Source organism: Eschscholzia californica, unplaced genomic scaffold (genome assembly GCF_041429995.1).
Source record: "Eschscholzia californica isolate CP2 unplaced genomic scaffold, dmEscCali1.0.p SCAF_2, whole genome shotgun sequence".
Lineage (NCBI taxonomy): Eukaryota > Viridiplantae > Streptophyta > Magnoliopsida > Ranunculales > Papaveraceae > Eschscholzia > Eschscholzia californica.
Genome location: NW_028238309.1, coordinates 3,861,938 through 3,883,137, shown reverse-complemented (window position 1 = coordinate 3,883,137; position 21,200 = coordinate 3,861,938).

Here is a 21,200-nt window from a genome sequence, read left to right as displayed (position 1 = left end):
TGTTATATCTTTTTGAACATAAGTGAAATAGCTTGGATCTTTTTGATATTTCAACAAAAAGAAAAAGGTCGCGCAGATGTTATTATTAAGCCTAGTGAACCCAAATTGTCTATTTAATTGACCGATAATTTCATCGGTCAAGATATTAGAAAACATTCACATAAGAGTACATCAGACGTTACAGAGAAGTTTCTCGAAGACTACGGTATCGATCAAAGCTAACACCATACTTACGGAGTAAAAAGTTTGCCAAGAAAACAAATTTGTTCAAGAAGACATATTCTTGTACGAAGCTGAAACAGTACGTAGCTGCATTGGAATGCACCAATCCAATAGTCAAATTGATTTTCAAATCGACAAAATAAATCATAGATTTATTATTGGTCTTTGTGCATCTATCTATGGATTTCAACATTTTCGACATGTTATATATGTTGATGAAACCTTCGCGAAGACCATATTCAATAGTTGCATCTTGTTGTCGTTGCAAAGGATGACATCAATGGTATATTTGCATTTATAGTATCTCTGTCAGCATTTAAAAATTTGCGGGCACGTTATTTATTTAAAAAAAAAAAAACATTGTGGTGGATGTACAAAGAAGATACACCTACCAGATCGACATGTTGAAATTATCAATGAAGTTAGGAGTGTGTTCCCCGCTGCCCATGACTCCTATCGTGCATGACATTTAAGGTGCAAAATTTGAACAAATTATAATTTCTTTCTTAAAATGTATTCTTTCTTTGTACAAGATATAGTTTAGAATCTAAAAGTGGGTTTTTGGATGTAGCATTTTTGTATCATGATTTTCACATACATACCTTCGAATTTTTTTTACGAATTTTAGAATATCTATTTCTAAAAATAATTAATGTACCATGAACATTAATTTGCAAGCAATGGGTTTCGAACCCTCGCCTAACGGATGGAATAAGGCACTTCCAACCAGCACCGCTAAGAGATGTTTTATGTACGTGCGTGTATCTATATTTTATAAACAATAGCTATAAGGATATTATTGCAAATGGGCCCTTGTCGGTGGGGGGCACTGTGCGGCCGCCCTGCCGGCACGGGCCCAAGCACGGCCCTGTCTAAATCCGGGAAAATGACTTTGGTTTTTCTTGCAAGTCACTATAGTTCGCCATCATATACATTTTGTGATGTTAACATATTTTACCGTGCAAACAGATTTAAATGTAATTCACTTCATTTAATGCTACATATAATATTCACTTACAAACAACAAATTATATTTTGCAACTAATTTTCTGTAAAAGTTTTCACATAAGTCAAATCGATGTTGTCAAGATTATAATTTTGCTAACTATCTGTACTTAAATTCTTTATCTAATAGGTACGAAAATATTTCTTCTTAACTTTCTGAAAGCTTCATTGAATGATTAAAAAGGTCCGGAAACTTCCAATTACGACAATGTTAGACGTCATTCAAAAAATAGATTATGCACAAGATGAGAAAGCATATGAAAATAACTACAGGATAAACTACCTTTATTTGTCCATCCATTAGCGACGAATAAGATGCAAAATTCCAAATATTAAACCGGGAGGTACGTCGAGGGTGCCCCATCAATTTATGAAGTTTATTCAGATCCACGTCATTTTGTTGTTAAATTCACGATTATATAATAATCGGAGATATGGACATTAAGTAAAGACATGATAATTTAACGCGGTTCGGTCGGATACTCAAGACCTACATCCACGGAGAAATAACTCTTTATTAATAATCACCACATACAATTGTATGTGGCTTTGATCGGTTACATCGGTCAGACAGAACTCGATGAGTTTGATTCCTAGAACCCTCTCCTATTACCATTAGATAGTTACAAGAGATATTCTTAATATATTATACTAAATATTACATATCTTCAAATATATTCTGAATTCTTCTTGATCTGGAATCTCGTATTCTCGATCCGTTACGTACATACACGTGTTACACACATATATTATTTCTGAAACTCATTTTGACCGTCAGATCTCTTATTTTCGATCTGTGTCCGACTTGGAGAGAGAAAAATACTTGTTGATTCTTTGTATTCGTCTTCTTGCAATTCTCATATTGTGGATGCGTTGTGAAGATGATTGACGGATTAAGTCACAACTAAAATGTTTGTAAATGCGGTCAAAGATTGAACGAATATCAATGACAACGAATTACATGTATTATTATCATGTATATAAAATTGGTCATTGTAGGAACAATGGGAAAGAAAATGTCAACAAAAATGTTGTGAAGGTGAATGTCGACAAGAGAATCATTGTCGGGTGAAAATGGTCAAGAAGTGACCTAATGAGTAACAAAATAATATTGTTTTGTTTAAAATCGACAAGAAATCATTGTCGTAATGCCAAAAAATTTTGGAGAAGGAACAACCAAAACAATGGTCGACATGAATTTCATTGCCAAAAAAATGCAACATCACGGATATAATGCCGGAATTAAAAATAGAGATATTCTATTCGTTGAAGAGATAATCTATTCGTTGAAGAGATTCTATTAGGTGAAAGGAATTTCAAAAAATAGAACTTGGAAAGAAATAAAAGTTAGAGGCATGATTTAGTGAGCTCGAGCTCACACGGTGATTTGTGAGCTCGAGCTCCACAGCCGTCCATCTCCATAGATTGACCCCACGGTTGTAATTTTCCTTAATATAAGGAAGTGTAATATTGACATATTTTTAAAGACGCAAATGTCCTCTGATTTTGGTGCTGGTATTATTCGACTGTCTTCTCTTTCTCTCTCTCTGTTTTCTGATAAAATTTGGCGTTGGCCTTATTTATTCATTCCAATATTCAGCTACATGAGAGTATCTCCAATTCTAACACTCTTACAATGCATTATGGGGGATTGAATTCCTCCCATTGTTTACATAGTTTAAGCATGAAAGCCTCTTTTACTAGATAATGAGCAATCTCATTGTGTTCTCTAGGAATGGCATAAAATTTCACCTCATCAAACAGTTGTGCTTCATCATGTATATCATTGATTATATTTCGAATTTGCCAAGGAATATTAGTATTCTTCGACTCACAAGCTGTTATAATCGATTTCGAATCTCCTTCTATCACCACTCTTCTGTGTGAATGGTTCTTTGCTAACCTCAGTCCCTTTATCTAAAACTCTCTCTAAATCTTCTTTATCTAAAACTCAAAAATATCAACACCTTTGGTGAGGCTGTGAAACTGAAACTTGGAGATAAGTGTGAAAAGTTTACAATAGACGAATTCTTTCCCGTATTTCAAACAAAGATTGATTAATAAAAACCTTATCAGATTCGGCAAAAAGGTGGTTTTTTTTTTTGTTGGATTTGAGCCGCGAAAGCTAATTCTTTTCATTCATGAATTTTGACATTGATCAGATTAAACAAAAAAATAACAAACCCAAGCATCAAGAAAGCGATTGAGAGAGAAAAAATTGTTGAAGCACAAACCCTATAGAGAAAGTAAAAGATTGTGCTTATGCATATGGGGAAGAAGGAAGAAGACGGCAGTGTTGATTGAATAGTTAATTTGGTAGAAGAAGACGGGCAAAAGAAAACCCTAGAACTCGTTAATTAGGCCGACGAAGATTTATCTTTGTATTGTATTTTTGTAATTATAAAGGCATGATTCATTGAGCTCGAGCTCACACGGTGGTTTGTGAGCTCGAGCTCCACGACCGTCCATCTCCAGATGCTCTTAAAAAGAGCCGTCCATCTCCACATGCCCTTAAAAAGCCAGTTGTATATTCCTTAAAACAAGGGGTTGTTAAAGCCAATAACAAATAACCCCTAGTTCATATTTATAATTACAAAAATACAATACAAAGATAAATCTTCTTCGGCCTAATTAACGAGTTCTAGGGTTTTCTTTTGCCCGTCTTCTTCAACCAAATTAACTATTCAACCAACACTGCCGTCTTCTTCCTTCTTCCCCATATGCATAAGCACAATCTTTTACTTTCTCTATAGGGTTTGTGCTTCAACAATTTTTTCTCTCTCAATCGCTTTCTTGATGCTTGGGTTTGTTATTTTTTTGTTTAATCTGATCAATGTCAAAATTCATGAATGAAAAGAATTAGCTTTCGCGGCTCAAATCCAACAAAAAAAAAACCACCTTTTTGCCAAATCTGATAAGGTTTTTATTAATCAATCTTTGTTTGAAATACGGGAAAGAATTCGTCTATTGTAAACTTTTCACACTTATCTCCAAGTTTCAGTTTCACAGCCTCACCAAAGGTGTTGATATTTTTGAGTTTTAGATAAAGAAGATTTAGAGAGAGTTTTAGATAAAGGGACTGAGGTTAGCAAAGAACCATTCACACAGAAGAGTGGTGATAGAAGGAGATTCGAAATCGATTATAACAGCTTGTGAGTCGAAGAATACTAATATTCCTTGGCAAATTCGAAATATAATCAATGATATACATGATGAAGCACAACTGTTTGATGAGGTGAAATTTTATGCCATTCCTAGAGAACACAATGAGATTGCTCATTATCTAGTAAAATAGGCTTTCATGCTTAAACTATGTAAACAATGGGAGGAATTCAATCCCCCATAATGCATTGTAAGAGTGTTAGAATTGGAGCTACTCTCATGTAGCTGAATATTGGAATGAATAAATAAGGCCAACGCCAAATTTTATCAAAAAACAGAGAGAGAGAGAGAGAGAGAGAGAGAGAGAAAGAGAAGACAGTCGAATAATACCAGCACCAAAATCAGAGGACATTTGCGTCTTTAAAAATATGTCAATATTACACTTCCTTATATTAAGGAAAATTACAACCGTGGGGTCAATCTATGGAGATGGACGGCTGTGGAGCTCGAGCTCACAAATCACCGTGTGAGCTCGAGCTCACTAAATCATGCCTCTAACTTTTATTTCTTTCCAAGTTCTATTTTTTGAAATTCCTTTCACCTAATAGAATCTCTTCAACGAATAGATTATCTCTTCAACGAATAGAATATCTCTATTTTTAATTCCGGCATTATATCCGTGATGTTGCATTTTTTTGGCAATGAAATTCATGTCGACCATTGTTTTGGTTGTTCCTTCTCTAACATTTTTTGGCATTACGACAATGATTTCTTGTCGATTTTAAACAAAACAATATTATTTTGTTACTCATTAGGTCACTTCTTGACCATTTTCACCCGACAATGATTCTCTTGTCGACATTCACCTTCACAACATTTTTGTTGACATTTTCTTTCCCATTGTTCCTACAATGACCAATTTTATATACATGATAATAATACATGTAATTCGTTGTCATTGATATTCGTTCAATCTTTGACCGCATTTACAAACATTTTAGTTGTGACTTAATCCGTCAATTATCTTCACAACGCATCCACAATATGAGAATTGCAAGAAGACGAATACAAAGAATCAACAAGTATTTTTCTCTCTCCAAGTCGGACACAGATCGAAAATAAGAGATCTGACGGTCAAAATGAGTTTCAGAAATAATATATGTGTGTAACACGTGTATGTACGTAACGGATCGAGAATACGAGATTCCAGATCAAGAAGAATTCAGAATATATTTGAAGATATGTAATATTTAGTATAATATATTAAGAATATCTCTTGTAACTATCTAATGGTAATAGGAGAGGGTTCTAGGAATCAAACTCATCGAGTTCTGTCTGACCGATGTAACCGATCAAAGCCACATACAATTGTATGTGGTGATTATTAATAAAGAGTTATTTCTCCGTGGATGTAGGTCTTGAGTATCCGACCGAACCGCGTTTAATTATCATGTCTTTACTTAATGTCCATATCTCCGATTATTATATAATCGTGAATTTAACAACAAAATGACGTGGATCTGAATAAACTTCATAAATTGATGGAACACCCTCGACGTACCTCCCGGTTTAATATTTTGAATTTTGCATCTTATTCGTCGCTAATGGATGGACAAATAAAGGTAGTCTATCCTGTAGTTATTTTCATATGCTTTCTCATCTTGTGCATAATCTATTTTTTGAATGACGTCTAACATTGTCGTAATTGGAAGTTTCCGGACCTTTTTAATCATTCAATGAAGCTTTCAGAAAGTTAAGAAGAAATATTTTCGTACCTATTAGATAAAGAATTTAAGTACAGATAGTTAGCAAAATTATAATCTTGACAACATCGATTTGACTTATGTGAAAACTTTTACAGAAAATTAGTTGCAAAATATAATTTGTTGTTTGTAAGAGAATATTATATGTAACATTAAATGAAGTGAATTACATTTAAATCTGTTTGCACGGTAAAATATGTTAACATCACAAAATGCATATGATGGCGAACTATAGTGACTTGCAAGAAAAATGATGTCGAAACGCAGCGGAATTAAAAGATACGAATAATTAAATAAGAACAATGAAACTAAAGATCAAATAACTCTAAATACTAAACTTTATTAAAACTTCAATGGGGGTTTTCTCTCAAATCTGAGAATAATAGACAAACTAGACATCCTTTTATAGGATTCTGGACTTTCCTAGATAGACTTGAATTAGACTTCCTAAATAATTAAATACTGCAACTGCCTAAATAACTTGGACTCAAATATGAACCTTTCCAATTATTGGAAATATTAAAATAGCATAATTCCTAAACCTAAATTAATTAATAATCATACTAAAATAAGGACTTCCTAATTATACTCTCTTTGGCCGGTTGGTCCATGACCGGATCCGGTCATGGAAATAGTCTCCACGCCGGGTGCCCCTGCATCAACATCCCCTTCCCTCAAGAGGTTCGTCCCGAACCGTTTGTGAAGAGAATGTAGTTCTTCCGATCCATCTTCAATTGGCAATAACGTCACAATCTTCTTCTTCCACGGAAATTCATAAACATTCAAACGACCACGGTAAGTGGCATCAACATCAGATTGCCATGGTCGTCCTAATATGATGTGGCATAAATCCATATCGGTGACATCACAATTAACTGTAGACATATAAGAAGAACCAATAGAAAGATTAATAGTACACATGTGATCAACCCGTGTAGTAGTTCCTGACTGAATCGAAGCGGTTTTATATGGGTTTGATTTAATCATTGTAGGAATTCCCAAAAATTTGACCAGTTTTGAAGAAATCAAATTCTCTACACAACCATTGTCAATCACAATAGTACAAACTTTATTCAGTACTGTTCCTCTTGTAACGAACAAATTCTTTCGTTGAGATAAATTCCTCTTGAAAGGTGTGAAAAGAACTCGTCGAGTGAGTAACATAACCCGATCACCGTTGTCGGGAATAGTATCAATTCGTTCCGATTGATCTTCATCTGTATCTGAATCAGCTTTCTTTTCCACCAAATTAGCTTTACCGCGAGAGGGGCAAGCATTAGAATAGTGGCCTGTTTCAAAACAACGATAACACTTAACTGGTGGAGGTTTTTTATAAGGATTTTCTGTTAGTGATTTAGTACCGTCCTCCGCCTGCTTTGATTGATCTAATTCATCTGGTAGAGTTCTGACTGATTGACTTCTCGTACTATGTCCCCAAAAAATGGAACGTGAATCTGATTCAAAAGACCGAGCTACACTAATACATTCAGAAACCGAATTAAAAGCTCTCAAATTAACCAAATCTTTAATATCATTACGAAGTCCGTCCTTGAATTTTTCTACTTTCATTGACTCTGAATCTGGGAGATTAAGTCTTGTTATTAGTCTTTGGAATTCCGAAGCATATTCCTCAACGGAACGTCTTCCTTGGCGGCAACGTAAATAATCAACACATAGTTGGTTCTCATAATCCGGAGGGAGGAACCGGGAAAACATTAAAGGTTTCAATTCCAACCATGAAGAAATAGGAGGAAGGTGTAATAAACGACGATTCTCAGATTCCTGTTTCCACCAAGTAAGAGCAGTTTTAGATAAATAACCAGTAACACAACGTACCTGTTCAGGACCTTCCACTTGCATAACATCAAAAAAAATTTCTAAACGGGAGATATAATCCAAAAATTCCTCAATATTTATTGATCCGTCATAAGAAGGAACATCCATTCGTATACGATAAGCGGGACTTGACGTTGACGAAGAACCCGATTGGTTAAGTTCGGTATTTGCCGTTGGAGGTAGTTGTACGGTTGCAATTTGTTGATGTGGGTTAATGGTTAATTGCCGATGGGTCGGGTTGTGGGTAGCTGGTCGAGTGAAGTTGTGGTCTGGTTCTCGATAACGCGGGAGAATAGATTGCTCGGGTGGACGATAGGAGGGGTTGTTGAGGTGTTCGGTTTCTCGAGTTCGGTTGAATGGGTTGGCTTGGTGACGTGGGTTAGTGGTGTTGTCGGGTTGGAGAGGGAGGTTGATGTTTGGTTCGGTTTCATGTGGACGACGGAGTTGTGGAGGTGGTGTAATCGGATCAATAGCCAAGGTGGTTGATCGTGTTTCGGTAAGGGGGTTGGGGTGGTTGTGATGTTGTTGGTATATTGGGTGGGTTTCGATTTGGTTGGTAGTGAATGAAGGATATCGGGTATACGGGTATGGGAGACGTGGGTCTTGATAGGTTGTGATGGTTCCTAAAGGAGGTTGGCTAGTGGTGGTTCGGTTGTTGGTTTGGTGGTTGGTGAGGAGGTTGTGGTCGGCCGAGGAGTGGCTCTCGGGTGGTGGTCGGTGTTGTGTTGTTGTTGGTTCGGTGAAGGAAAACGATGGTGGGGTTGACGTGTGGGTATAGGGGGGTACGGGGGTGTTTGAAAAGGTGTGTTCGGGGAATAGGAGGTGATGAATGGTGGTGTGATAACCGGTGGAGGGTGGCTAATGGTGTGACCAAATAGTGGTGTTGTTGGCTCGGGGGGGAAACCGAGAGGAGGAACACGTGTGGTGATGGTGGTACCCGATAGTTGTGTGGGATGTTGATGTGTGATAGTAGTGGGAGATGGAGTTTGGTTTTTACACATACCTTCTAGTTGTTTGGAGATGACGGAGATGGAGTCATTGAGTTAATTGAATCTTTGATCGATTTTATCAAATTTTTCTGTTGTTTCTTTCTTGTACTCATTGAACCCTTCTTCCAACTTTTTACCTGCAGATAGCCCTTCTTTAATGTTATCCCATTCAGAGGAGAAAGTTGGTGTTCTCTCCTTAGTTGGTGTAGTTGAGATAGTAGTATTAACCATGATGATAAAAGTGATGAAGACCGGAAAGAGAAAAAAAAATTTATGGCTCTAGATACCACTTGATGTAGAAACGCAGCGGAATTAAAAGATACGAATAATTAAATAAGAACAATGAAACTAAAGATCAAATAACTCTAAATACTAAACTTTATTAAAACTTCAATGGGGTTTTTCTCTCAAATCTGAGAATAATAGACAAACTAGACATCCTTTTATAGGATTCTGGACTTTCCTAGATAGACTTGAATTAGACTTCCTACATAATTAAATACTGCAACTGCCTAAATAACTTGGACTCAAATATGAACCTTTCCAATTATTGGAAATATTAAAATAGCATAATTCCTAAACCTAAATTAATTAATAATCATACTAAAATAAGGACTTCCTAATTCTACTCTCTTTGGCCGGTTGGTCCATGACCGGGTCCGGTCATGGAAATAGTCTCCACGCCGGGTGCCCCTGCATCAAAAAACCAAAGTCATTTTACCGGATTTAGACAGGGCCGTGCTTGGGCCCGTGCCGGCAGGGCGGCCGCACAGTGCCCCCCACCGACAAGGGCCCATTTGCAATAATATCCTTATAGCTATTGTTTATAAAATATAGATACACGCATGTAACATAAAACATCTCTTAGCTGGGCTGGTTGGAAGTGCCTTATTCCATCCGTTAGGCGAGGGTTCGAAACCCACTGCTTGCAAATTAATGTTCATGGTACATTAATTATTTTTAGAAATAGATATTCTAAAATTCGTAAAAAGAAAAACTCGAAGGTATGTATGTGAAAATCATGATACAAAAATGCTACATCCAAAAACCCACTTTTAGATTCTAAACTATATCTTGTACAAAGAAAGAATACATTTTAAGAAAGAAATTATAATTTGTTCAAATTTTGCACCTTAAATGTCATGCACGATAGGAGTCATGGGCAGTGGGGAACACACTCCTAACTTCATTGATAATTTCAACATGTCGATCTGGTAGGTGTATCTTCTTTGTACATCCACCACAATTTTTTTTTTTTTTTTTAAATAAATAACGTGCCCGCAAATTTTTAAATGCTGACAGAGATACTATAAATGCAAATATACCATTGATGTCATCCTTTGCAACGACAACAAGATGCAACTATTGAATATGGTCTTCGCGAAGGTTTCATCAACATATATAACATGTCGAAAATGTTGAAATCCATAGATAGATGCACAAAGAGCAATAATAAATCTATGATTTATTTTGTCGATTTGAAAATCAATTTGACTATTGGATTGGTGCATTCCAATGCATCTACGTACTTCTTCAGCTTCGTACAAGAATATGTCTTCTTGAACAAAATTGTTTTCTTGGCAAACTTTTTACTCCGTAAGTATGGTGTTAGCTTTGATCGATACCGTAGTCTTCGAGAAACTTCTCTGTAACGTCTGATGTACTCTTATGTGAATGTTTTCTAATATCTTGACCGATGAAATTATCGGTCAATTAAATAGACAATTTGGGTTCACTAGGCTTAATAATAACATCTGCGCGACCTTTTTCTTTTTGTTGAAATATCAAAAAGATCCAAGCTATTTCACTTATGTTCAAAAAGATATAACAGTGTCTGTAAATCTACAAACATAAGGGTCAAATGTTTTGATCTCGGAGCAATAAGAGATTTAACTTTAGAATTTAGATAGCTCATTACGTTCCACGTGATATAGTGCAATATTAAAATAAATTGTACGTAAGAACTAGGAAGAAGACATATGATATCACATAGGACAGTAATAAATTACTATTTTCACGATAAAATGAAACTTTCCAATCTTAAAGATTAAAATAAAAGACAGTAAGATCTATTCATTAAAGAAAAAAAAATTCATTATATATACATAAATATATTCCTTCTATATATATATATAGAGAGTGACTATCTAAATTAATTCTAAAAATACTTTCTATAAAATAAAAAACGCAGTAAGATCTATTCATTGTAAGATCTACTTACTATAGAAACAAAACTCATTATATATACAATACATAAATATATTCCTTATCTATACATATAGAGAGTGACGATTTTAAATTAATTATAAACATACTTTCTATAAAATAAAAACAGTAAGATCTATTCATTATAGAAACAAAATTCATAATATAATATATACATAAATACATTTCTTATCTATACATATAAAGAGTGGCAATTCTAAATTAATTATAATAATACTTTCTATAAAATAAAAAACAGTAAATCTATTCATTATAGAAACAAAATTGATTATATGTGCATAAATATATTCCTTATCTATACGTATAAAAAGTGACGATTTTATATTAATTCTAAAAATAGTTTGAGTTAATTTCTACTTGGCCACCTGCTTTGTGACCAGCTTCTTTTATGGCACCTTATTTTTCATAAATTCAAATATGGTCACAAAGTAGGGGGCCAAACAAGAATTAACTCAAATACTTTCTATAAAGATTCGTATAAGTAATTTTTATAGTTTCTATAATTTCATCATGAACAATAGAATTAATTCAAATATGGTAAATTTTGTTTTAGAAAGATTCTTAATTTTAATCAAATATTTCCAACTTCCACAAGACATAATATAATATATATACACCTAATACTTCCAGCATTATTCAACACGAATAAGAAGCAAAACAAAGTTAGAGAAGCAAAAAGAATCGATAATGAGTGGTTCAGCAGCAGGTAGTTCAACAGCAGGTAGTTCGGCAACAGGGATTTCAGCAACAGGTAGTTCAACAGCAGGTAGTTCGGCAACAGGGATTTCAGCAACAGGCAGTGAACTTACTCTACTTAGACCAAGTGATTGGCCAATACAAAAGAAATTATCACTTCATGAGATACAAAACAATCGTGTTGGATTACCAATGAATCTTGTTAGGTCACAGATCTTGCCCTTCTTGGGTACTACAGAAGAAAACAATGTTAAACTTGTTATTTATGATTACGATGATGGTACTCCATATGATATGACATTAACTAATGAATATAACTTGTATCATTTGAGGAAAACTGAAGGAATGGCACTCAATCATATCAAGAATTTTGAAAAAGGTCAATTCTTTAGAATGGTTTGGAATGTTAAGAATTCTCGTTTTTACTTCTCTATTAGGAACGACTAGAGAGACTAGGGATGAGAGAAAGAGAAAGAGGTACTTGTTTCGCTATCAATTTATTAGTATTAGTAAGTTATCAATTTATTAGTATTAGTAGAAAATGGTGATAGGATAAGAACTAGAAAAATATGAAGATTTGATTCTTTAGGTCTTTCCTTATGGTTTATTTTATTTTAGTTTTTTGTTGAACAATGGTTAATTTTAATTGAATAAATAAATGAATATCTATTTCTATTTTATGTTTTTTTTATTGTTTTTTCCATCGCTGATCGTTGTCGAATACAATATTCTTCTCTAATGGTTCTACTTCTTTGTATCTATTATTATTTATTTCTACATCAATGTGAAGATTCTACTTCTCTACATCTTTCAATATTTTATGGTTTCTACATCGATTATTATTTTATGATTATGTTTATCAGACAAGCTTAGTGCCCATGTGATGCTTGCTTAATGAGCAGGTGTGTGGATTTCAAAACATTTCCCCTGAGGAAATCAGCCTAAAAAAGTGTATATGAAATCAGGCTGAACCTTAAGTTTAAGACGGAAACATCAGTCAACAGTTGGTAGCCCAAGTGATTCCAAAGTGTTGACATAAATTCCAGAAAGCCCTGGAGGTCCTACTAGGTTATTTGAATTGGGATTATGAGGGTATAAATAATGTTGTTGGGCTTCAGGCCATTGTCTTGTTGGGCTATAGACCCGGTCTCGTTAGTGTTTGAGTGGGCGGTTATCGAGTTTATCACATCCATGATGTATCAAATGCCAAATATCACGACTTACGTAGATCGTAGTCGTCTTTCCAAAAAAAAGACGGAAACATCAAATTTGGAATGACTAAAGTTAATTTCAAATGTGATATGCCACATTTGGTAAAATTGTAAATTATATGTATTGCACATGCGTAAAATATCATATTATATAAACAAAATTTCAAAATATATCGTTCACAAACTCTTAAACTAAGCGAAATACTGAGGACATTTATAAATGCATAGCCTATGGAAGTAATATTGCGTTTTGCACTTTACATTTATGTGATGTACCAGAAGAGAAGTGATTCTCTACAACTCTATTTTTTTGAAATAGAATACATTAAACATCAAAGCAGTTTACAACAAACAATATAGAAAAACAAAATTACAGAACCAAAGAATTGCATGATATAATTTTGATTTGCATAGCATTCTTCATTTTGTATCCTGCGAGGTCGACAACTCATCCTGTGAATGATATGAAAATTGATCCTAGGAGTCCTCCTGGTTGATTGAAAGATAAAACTTGTACCTAGCTTCCTGTAACGTAGAAGATGGATTAAACAGACACCCAAAGTTCCAAGAAGAAACGGTGATTTCTGCAAGAAGGAACTAAAAAATGACTCTGATTTATCTCGCTAGTACTCTCCAAACACAAAAACCATATCAACTCGAGTTCTGATGAATAGACCTGGTACTGGGGATCGCCTTCATAGCATGGGTATAAATACAAAGCTAATCCAACAAATGATCGCAAATGAATTACGCATAAAGGTGGAAGTGAAAATGTTAAGGAATTTGGATAAAGTGTTAAATCTATTCGATGACCGAAGACAAAAGTAATCGACAAAAAATGATCTGTGACATGAGAAACCAAAAGGGGCCGACAAAAGTGGAAATTAATATCTAGCGAGTCATCCTCGAAACCATATCAATGCAACCATCCGTTTTCCCGATACCCTAACGCCTGCTTCTTCAATCTTCTTCAGTTTTAGGGTTTTAAAATAGAAAATAAAGAAAAAAAAAAACAGAAGAGCAAACATTTAAGTCCTCTTTCAACTGAAGGGACATGATTTTTCAACTTCTCTCGCCTTATCAACGAAGAAATCGAAATTCACATAAGGGCTTCACAAATCAAAGAAGAAAAACCAGACCTGACCGAATTAAGCACTCTAATATGAATATCCGAAAATAAGGCAGCGATCAAGCTTCCTTTAAAGTTGTAAGAGTTTTCAACATTTTACTAATTCTCTAGATTTTTTTTTTGTTTAAGAGAAAATTTTCATGGTCGTTACTGTTTTTGTTGTTCGAGTTATTCAGAATGATTATTTCAATCAGATTGCTTCAATTGAGATTGATTATTTCAATCGGATTGCTTCAATTGAGAATGATTTTTCAATCGGATTACTTCAATTGAAAAAAATAAAATACTGATTCTTTAGGTGCCTTAATTCTTCTCTTTCAATCCTTAGCAAAAAGCTGAAAATGAAATGTGGGGTTTGATTTTTATAGAATCACCTAAATTATCCGGGCAACTTGTATTAGAGAAAAGGTTCCTAAAGCCCATCCAGGGAAATATGGGTTCTTTACCTTGTATTTGTTTTTTAGATTGTTATTTTGGACTTCACCATTTTTTTTTCATTATGAATGAATTGAGCATTCCAATTGTTTTACTGTTAAACTCCCAAAGGCAAGAGGAGACGAGGAAAACTGGTCTCTGATGATGCAAAAAGTGTTAATATCACTCAATAGTCATCTTACTGATGTCTTTCAGGGTCTAGAAGAAGGTATATAGTAGGAATTTCTCGACTATGTTGGATTTCTTCTTTGCTCTTTTTTTTCCTTAGAATCTCATTGTGGTTATTAACGAGTACCAAGAACCTCATGACCAAGGATAGAGCCCTGCTCTCTGCAACGGAACGCAACACATGATACACCACAACCAAGTTAGGTTTCTCATATCAGCGCCATTAAAATTTCCGTCTATGGTTATATGTTGTAGAAATAAAATCAAGAGAAGTTAGTAGACTGTTGGTTCCTCCAGGATAGGAACCCCCTCCTCTCTTAAGAGGAAATGCGTCAGTCGAGACCTCAAATCAAGCTGCAAACAAGTCTAAGAAGTTGGTACTATCCAGAGTATCTCCATTAATGGTTTGCTGTTGTAAAATGCTGACTGTTCCTTATCCTGTCCAGGTACAGATTGATAGTATCTTATGGTTTGCATTTTAACTTATTCTTAGTTTAGAACATTTTGATTTAAGTGAGTCAGCATAAAAATGTCTCGTAAATTCGTAATTGCCTTCCAGGTGACTATTCTTGTTCGCCCTTTACTAGCGCTCATTAGGAGAGTGCTATTGGTGGATGGTTCACTGTCAGATTCCTTAATGGCCTTCTTGACAGTAACGCAACAAGAGTTTATTTGTTCAGTGCTTCCAGTTTATTTGGTGGATTTAGCATGAAAGCAGCAAACCTGTTTAGTGACATGATCTTGGACTGCGATCTTATGGATTTGGGATACTCAGGGCCCGCATACACATGGGTCAATGGAAGAGAAGAGAACACACACATTCGGGAAAGGTTGGATAGAGTATTAGTTACATCAGATTGGCGAGTCCGATTTTCAGATACACATGTCAAACTTTTACCTAGATTCAATAGCGATCATGCACCAATTATCTTACGACTAAATAAAAGCAGACCCAAAGGGAAGCCCCCATTCCGCTTTGAATCATTCTGGCTTGAACACTCTGAATTCGATGAAGTAATTAAGAATGAATGGGGGAAAATTGAAGGGGAAGTAGTAGAAAAATTACCAATACTCGCCGGTAAACTAAAAGCATGGAGCAAGAAATCTGTGGGTCAACTATTTCATCAGATAGAAGAGAATAAGAAAATATTGTTACAAATACAAGAAAGGATACCATCAAATGAGTCTATCGAGGAAGAGAATGCAGTACAAGCAAAGCTCAGGGAGTTGTATAAAATGGAGGAAAAGTTCTAGAGTCAGAGAGCGAAGTAACATTAGATACAAGACAACGACCGTAACACTAAATTCTTTCACCTTTGAGTACTGAGCCGAAGAAAGAAAAATAACATATTTGCTATTAGAATAGAAAATCAAACATGGACAACGGATCAAGAAAAAATACCTAACAGATTTATTGATTACTTTTGCAGGTTTTCAAGGGATGAAGCAGTAACTAATCTCCCAATATCCATGAGTTTATCCGAGCACCCATTATTAGAAGAACAGAGTACAAACCTAAGTCGAGCACCATCTCAGGAAGAAATCAACAACATTTTTAGAAATATGAAGTCGTACAAAGCCCCAGGTCCGGACGGATACTCAGCCCTATTTTATAAGAAGTGTTGGGATGTTATTGGAGATGAGGTAACAAGACAAATCAAATATATATTTGAGACAGGGAAATTACCAGGTACAATAAACCACACCCATATTTTTCTTGTACCGAAGATTCAAAACCCAGAGAACCCAATTGATTTTAGACCAATAGCTATGTGTAATGTGTTGTATAGAGTTGTTACCAAAATTTTAACTAACCGAATCAGTCCATTATTATCTGGTCTAGTATCTCCGGTTCAGAATGCATTTGTGCCTGGTAGACAGATTACAGATAACATTATTATAGCACAAGAGATGTTCCACTTCTTGAGAAATACATCAGTAAATCAAGGAGCTTTTGCACTCAAAGTTGACATGGCAAAAGCGTTTGATCCGGTAAATTGGAAATTCTTGAGCGAAGTATTAATCAAATTCGGAATAATAGGCAAAACTCACGAGCTCATTATGAACTGTGTCACTACAACATCCTACTCTATATTGATTAATGGCAGGCCGAAAGGAAATTTCAGAAGTGGAAGAGGGCTTAGACAAGGCTGCCCCCTTAGCCCATACTTGTTTATTCTATGTTCGGAATCGCTAACAAGATTAGTAAATCAAGATGAAGAAGCAGGACTATATAATGGGTTGCGAGTGAATCGACATGCCCCTAGTGTGATCCATCTCATGTTTGCCGATGATCTATTCTTCTTCGGAAAGGGTACGGAGATAAATATAAACCAACTGAAGGCACTTCTGGAGCAGTATGCTAATTTCACTGGGCAGCAAATCAATTATAACAAGTCATCGATTCAGTTTAGTCGTAATTGCTCCGTGGGAAGAAAAGGAACCATTATGCAAACGATGGGGGTCAAGGAGATGAAAATAGATGACAAATATCTGGGTAATTACCTTCTGAAGCCTAAATACAAATGCAATTCGTACGAGTTCTTGGTACAAAAGATGTCATCAAAATTGTCAGGGTGGAAGAGAAATTCGTTGTCGCATGCAGGTAGAACAATACTCCTAAAGAACGAATTAGCATCTCTGCCTACCTTCTTCTTGTCTACAAATTTGGTTCCGAAAAAAGTTTTGAACGATGCCAAAGGAACTTTTTGGTGGGGGCATGAAGTAAATACAAAGAAAGCTCACTATATAGGGTGGCAGAAATTACAGAAAGATATGAAACAAGGAGGATTAGGCATCAGAGACATGAACCTAGTGAACCAGTCATTAATTGGAAAGCTTGTTTGGCGATTTCAGTATGAAAAATAAGCATTATGGCTGCGTGTACTGGTGGCCAAATATGTGAAACACAAAGATTTCTGGACACACAACAACAATGGTCCAGCTACAGCAAATTGGAAGTGTATGCTAGAGATGAGAAGATTCATTGAAAAAGGTAGATGTTACTCCGTTGGAAATGGCGAAAAAATTCGAATCTGGGAAGACCCTTGGGTCCCCTCCATTAGAGGATTCCGACCAGCAAAGAAACAAGAAGTGGAGAAGTACCAGTTGTATCGGGTATGCGAACTAATTGACCAACTGGTACTTCTCCACTTCTTGTTTCTTTGCTGGTCGGAATCCTCTAATGGAGGGGACCCAAGGGTCTTTCCAGATTCGAATTTTTTTGCCATTTCCAACGGAGTAACATCTACCTTTTTCAATGAATCTTCTCATCTCTAGCATACACTTCCAAGTTGCTGTAGCTGGACCATTGTTGTTGTGTGTCCAGAAATCTTTGTGTTTCACATATTTGGCCACCAGTACACGCAGCCATAATGCTTCTTTTTCATACTGAAATCGCCAAACAAGCTTTCCAATTAATGACTGGTTCACTAGGTTCATGTCTCTGATGCCTAATCCTCCTTGTTTCATATCTTTCTGTAATTTCTGCCACCCTATATAGTGAGCTTTCTTTGTATTTACTTCATGCCCCCACAAAAAAGTTCCTTTGGCATCGTTCAAAACTTTTTTCGGAACCAAATTTGTAGACAAGAAGAAGGTAGGTAGAGATGCTAATTCGTTCTTTAGGAGTATTGTTCTACCTGCATGCGACAACGAATTCCTCTTCCACCCTGACAATTTTGATGACATCTTTTGTACCAAGAACTCGTACGAATTGCATTTGTATTTAGGCTTCAGAAGGTAATTACCCAGATATTTGTCATCTATTTTCATCTCCTTGACCCCCATCGTTTGCATAATGGTTCCTTTTCTTCCCACGGAGCAATTACGACTAAACTGAATCGATGACTTGTTATAATTGATTTGCTGCCCAGTGAAATTAGCATACTGCTCCAGAAGTGCCTTCAGTTGGTTTATATTTATCTCCGTACCCTTTCCGAAGAAGAATAGATCATCGGCAAACATGAGATGGATCACACTAGGGGCATGTCGATTCACTCGCAACCCATTATATAGTCCTGCTTCTTCATCTTGATTTACTAATCTTGTTAGCGATTCCGAACATAGAATAAACAAGTATGGGCTAAGGGGGCAGCCTTGTCTAAGCCCTCTTCCACTTCTGAAATTTCCTTTCGGCCTGCCATTAATCAATATAGAGTAGGATGTTGTAGTGACACAGTTCATAATGAGCTCGTGAGTTTTGCCTATTATTCTGAATTTGATTAATACTTCGCTCAAGAATTTCCAATTTACCCGATCAAACGCTTTTGCCATGTCAACTTTGAGTGCAAAAGCTCCTTGATTTACTGATGTATTTCTCAAGAAGTGGAACATCTCTTGTGCTATAATAATGTTATCTGTAATCTGTCTACCAGGCACAAATGCATTCTGAACCGGAGATACTAGACCAGATAATAATGGACTGATTCGGTTAGTTAAAATTTTGGTAACAACTCTATACAACACATTACACATAGCTATTGGTCTAAAATCAATTGGGTTCTCTGGGTTTTGAATCTTCGGTACAAGAAAAATATGGGTGTGGTTTATTGTACCTGGTAATTTCCCTGTCTCAAATATATATTTGATTTGTCTTGTTACCTCATCTCCAATAACATCCCAACACTTCTTATAAAATAGGGCTGAGTATCCGTCCGGACCTGGGGCTTTGTACGACTTCATATTTCTAAAAATGTTGTAGATTTCTTCCTGAGATGGTGCTCGACTTAGGTTTGTACTCTGTTCTTCTAATAATGGGTGCTCGGATAAACTCATGGATATTGGGAGATTAGTTACTGCTTCATCCCTTGAAAACCTGCAAAAGTAATCAATAAATCTGTTAGCTATTTTTTCTTGATCCGTTGTCCATGTTTGATTTTCTATTCTGATAGCAAATATGATATTTTTCTTTCTTCGGCTCAGTACTCAAAGGTGAAAGAATTTAGTGTTACGGTCGTTGTCTTGTATCCAATGTTACTTCGCTCTCTGACTCTAGAACTTTTCCTCCATTTTATACAACTCCCTGAGCTTTGCTTGTACTGCATTCTCTTCCTCGATAGACTCATTTGATGGCATCCTTTCTTGTATTTGTAACAATATTCTCTTATTCTCTTCTATCTGATGAAATAGTTGACCCACAGATTTCTTGCTCCATGCTTTTAGTTTACCGGCGAGTATTGGTAATTTTTCTACTACTTCCCCTTCAATTTTCCCCCATTCATTCTTAATTACTTCATCGAATTCAGAGTGTTCAAGCCAGAATGATTCAAAGCGGAATGGGGGCTTCCCTTTGGGTCTGCTTTTCTTTAGTCGTAAGATAATTGGTGCATGATCGCTATTGAATCTAGGTAAAAGTTTGACATGTGCATCTGAAAACCGGACTCGCCAATCTGATGTAACTAATACTCTATCCAACCTTTCCCGAATGTGTGTATTCTCTTCTCTTCCATTGACCCATGTGTATGCGGGCCCTGAGTATCCCAAATCCATAAGATCGCAGTCCAAGATCATGTCACTAAACAGGTTTGCTGCTTTCATGCTAAATCCATTTCCGCCCCATTTTTCTTTACTGTTTCTAACTGCATTGAAATCCCCTATTGCACAACATGGGTCGTTCGTTTGTGTATAGAACGCCCTCATAAAATCCAAAAATTTAACTCTTTCATTAGTGTTTGGAGGTCCATACACTCCCAAAAGACTCCATGGTTGCAATGCGCCTTGTTCATTGATTTGACAGTGAATATGGTTTATCGAACTACTTCGTATATCTATGTCCATCGTCTCATAGCATCCATAACCCACTACTTAATCCTTCTGCTGGCACAATATGATAGTTTTTACACTTCACTTTAAGAATCCACTTTTCAGATGATTTTTGAGATAGTTTCGTTTCAGACAGAAACACAATGATTGGCTTGACTGCCTGGAGGAATAAATTGAGCGTTTGGGTTGTCGAGTCATTCCCCACTCCTCGACAATTCCAATTGAAAACTATCATTGAGTCTGCGGCCTTATTAGGCTGGCCGTATTAGAGTCAACAATATGGATCAGCCACCCGATCCATATACACGACCGACCGACCCGGTCGGGCAAGGGGAACCGGCCCCACCGGGTGGAAAATCCTAGAAGACTCTTATTGTATTTTTTATTAACATCAATCTTTGTAATCTCTATCCTAGATTTACCCTAATATTGTATCCCGTAAGTCTATAAATACTTGTAACCTATATTGTTATCAATACATAAGAGAAACATTAATCCCTACGTAGCTTCTTCTTTACCATTAAGTTATTATCTTTCATTGTTCGACTAACATTCGAACTATCGAAGAGATAGTTCTCACATGGTATAAGAGCCACACGTTTTTTTTACAAAAACGATTTTTTTTCTCTTTTCTTTCTCTCTTTGTTCATCATGT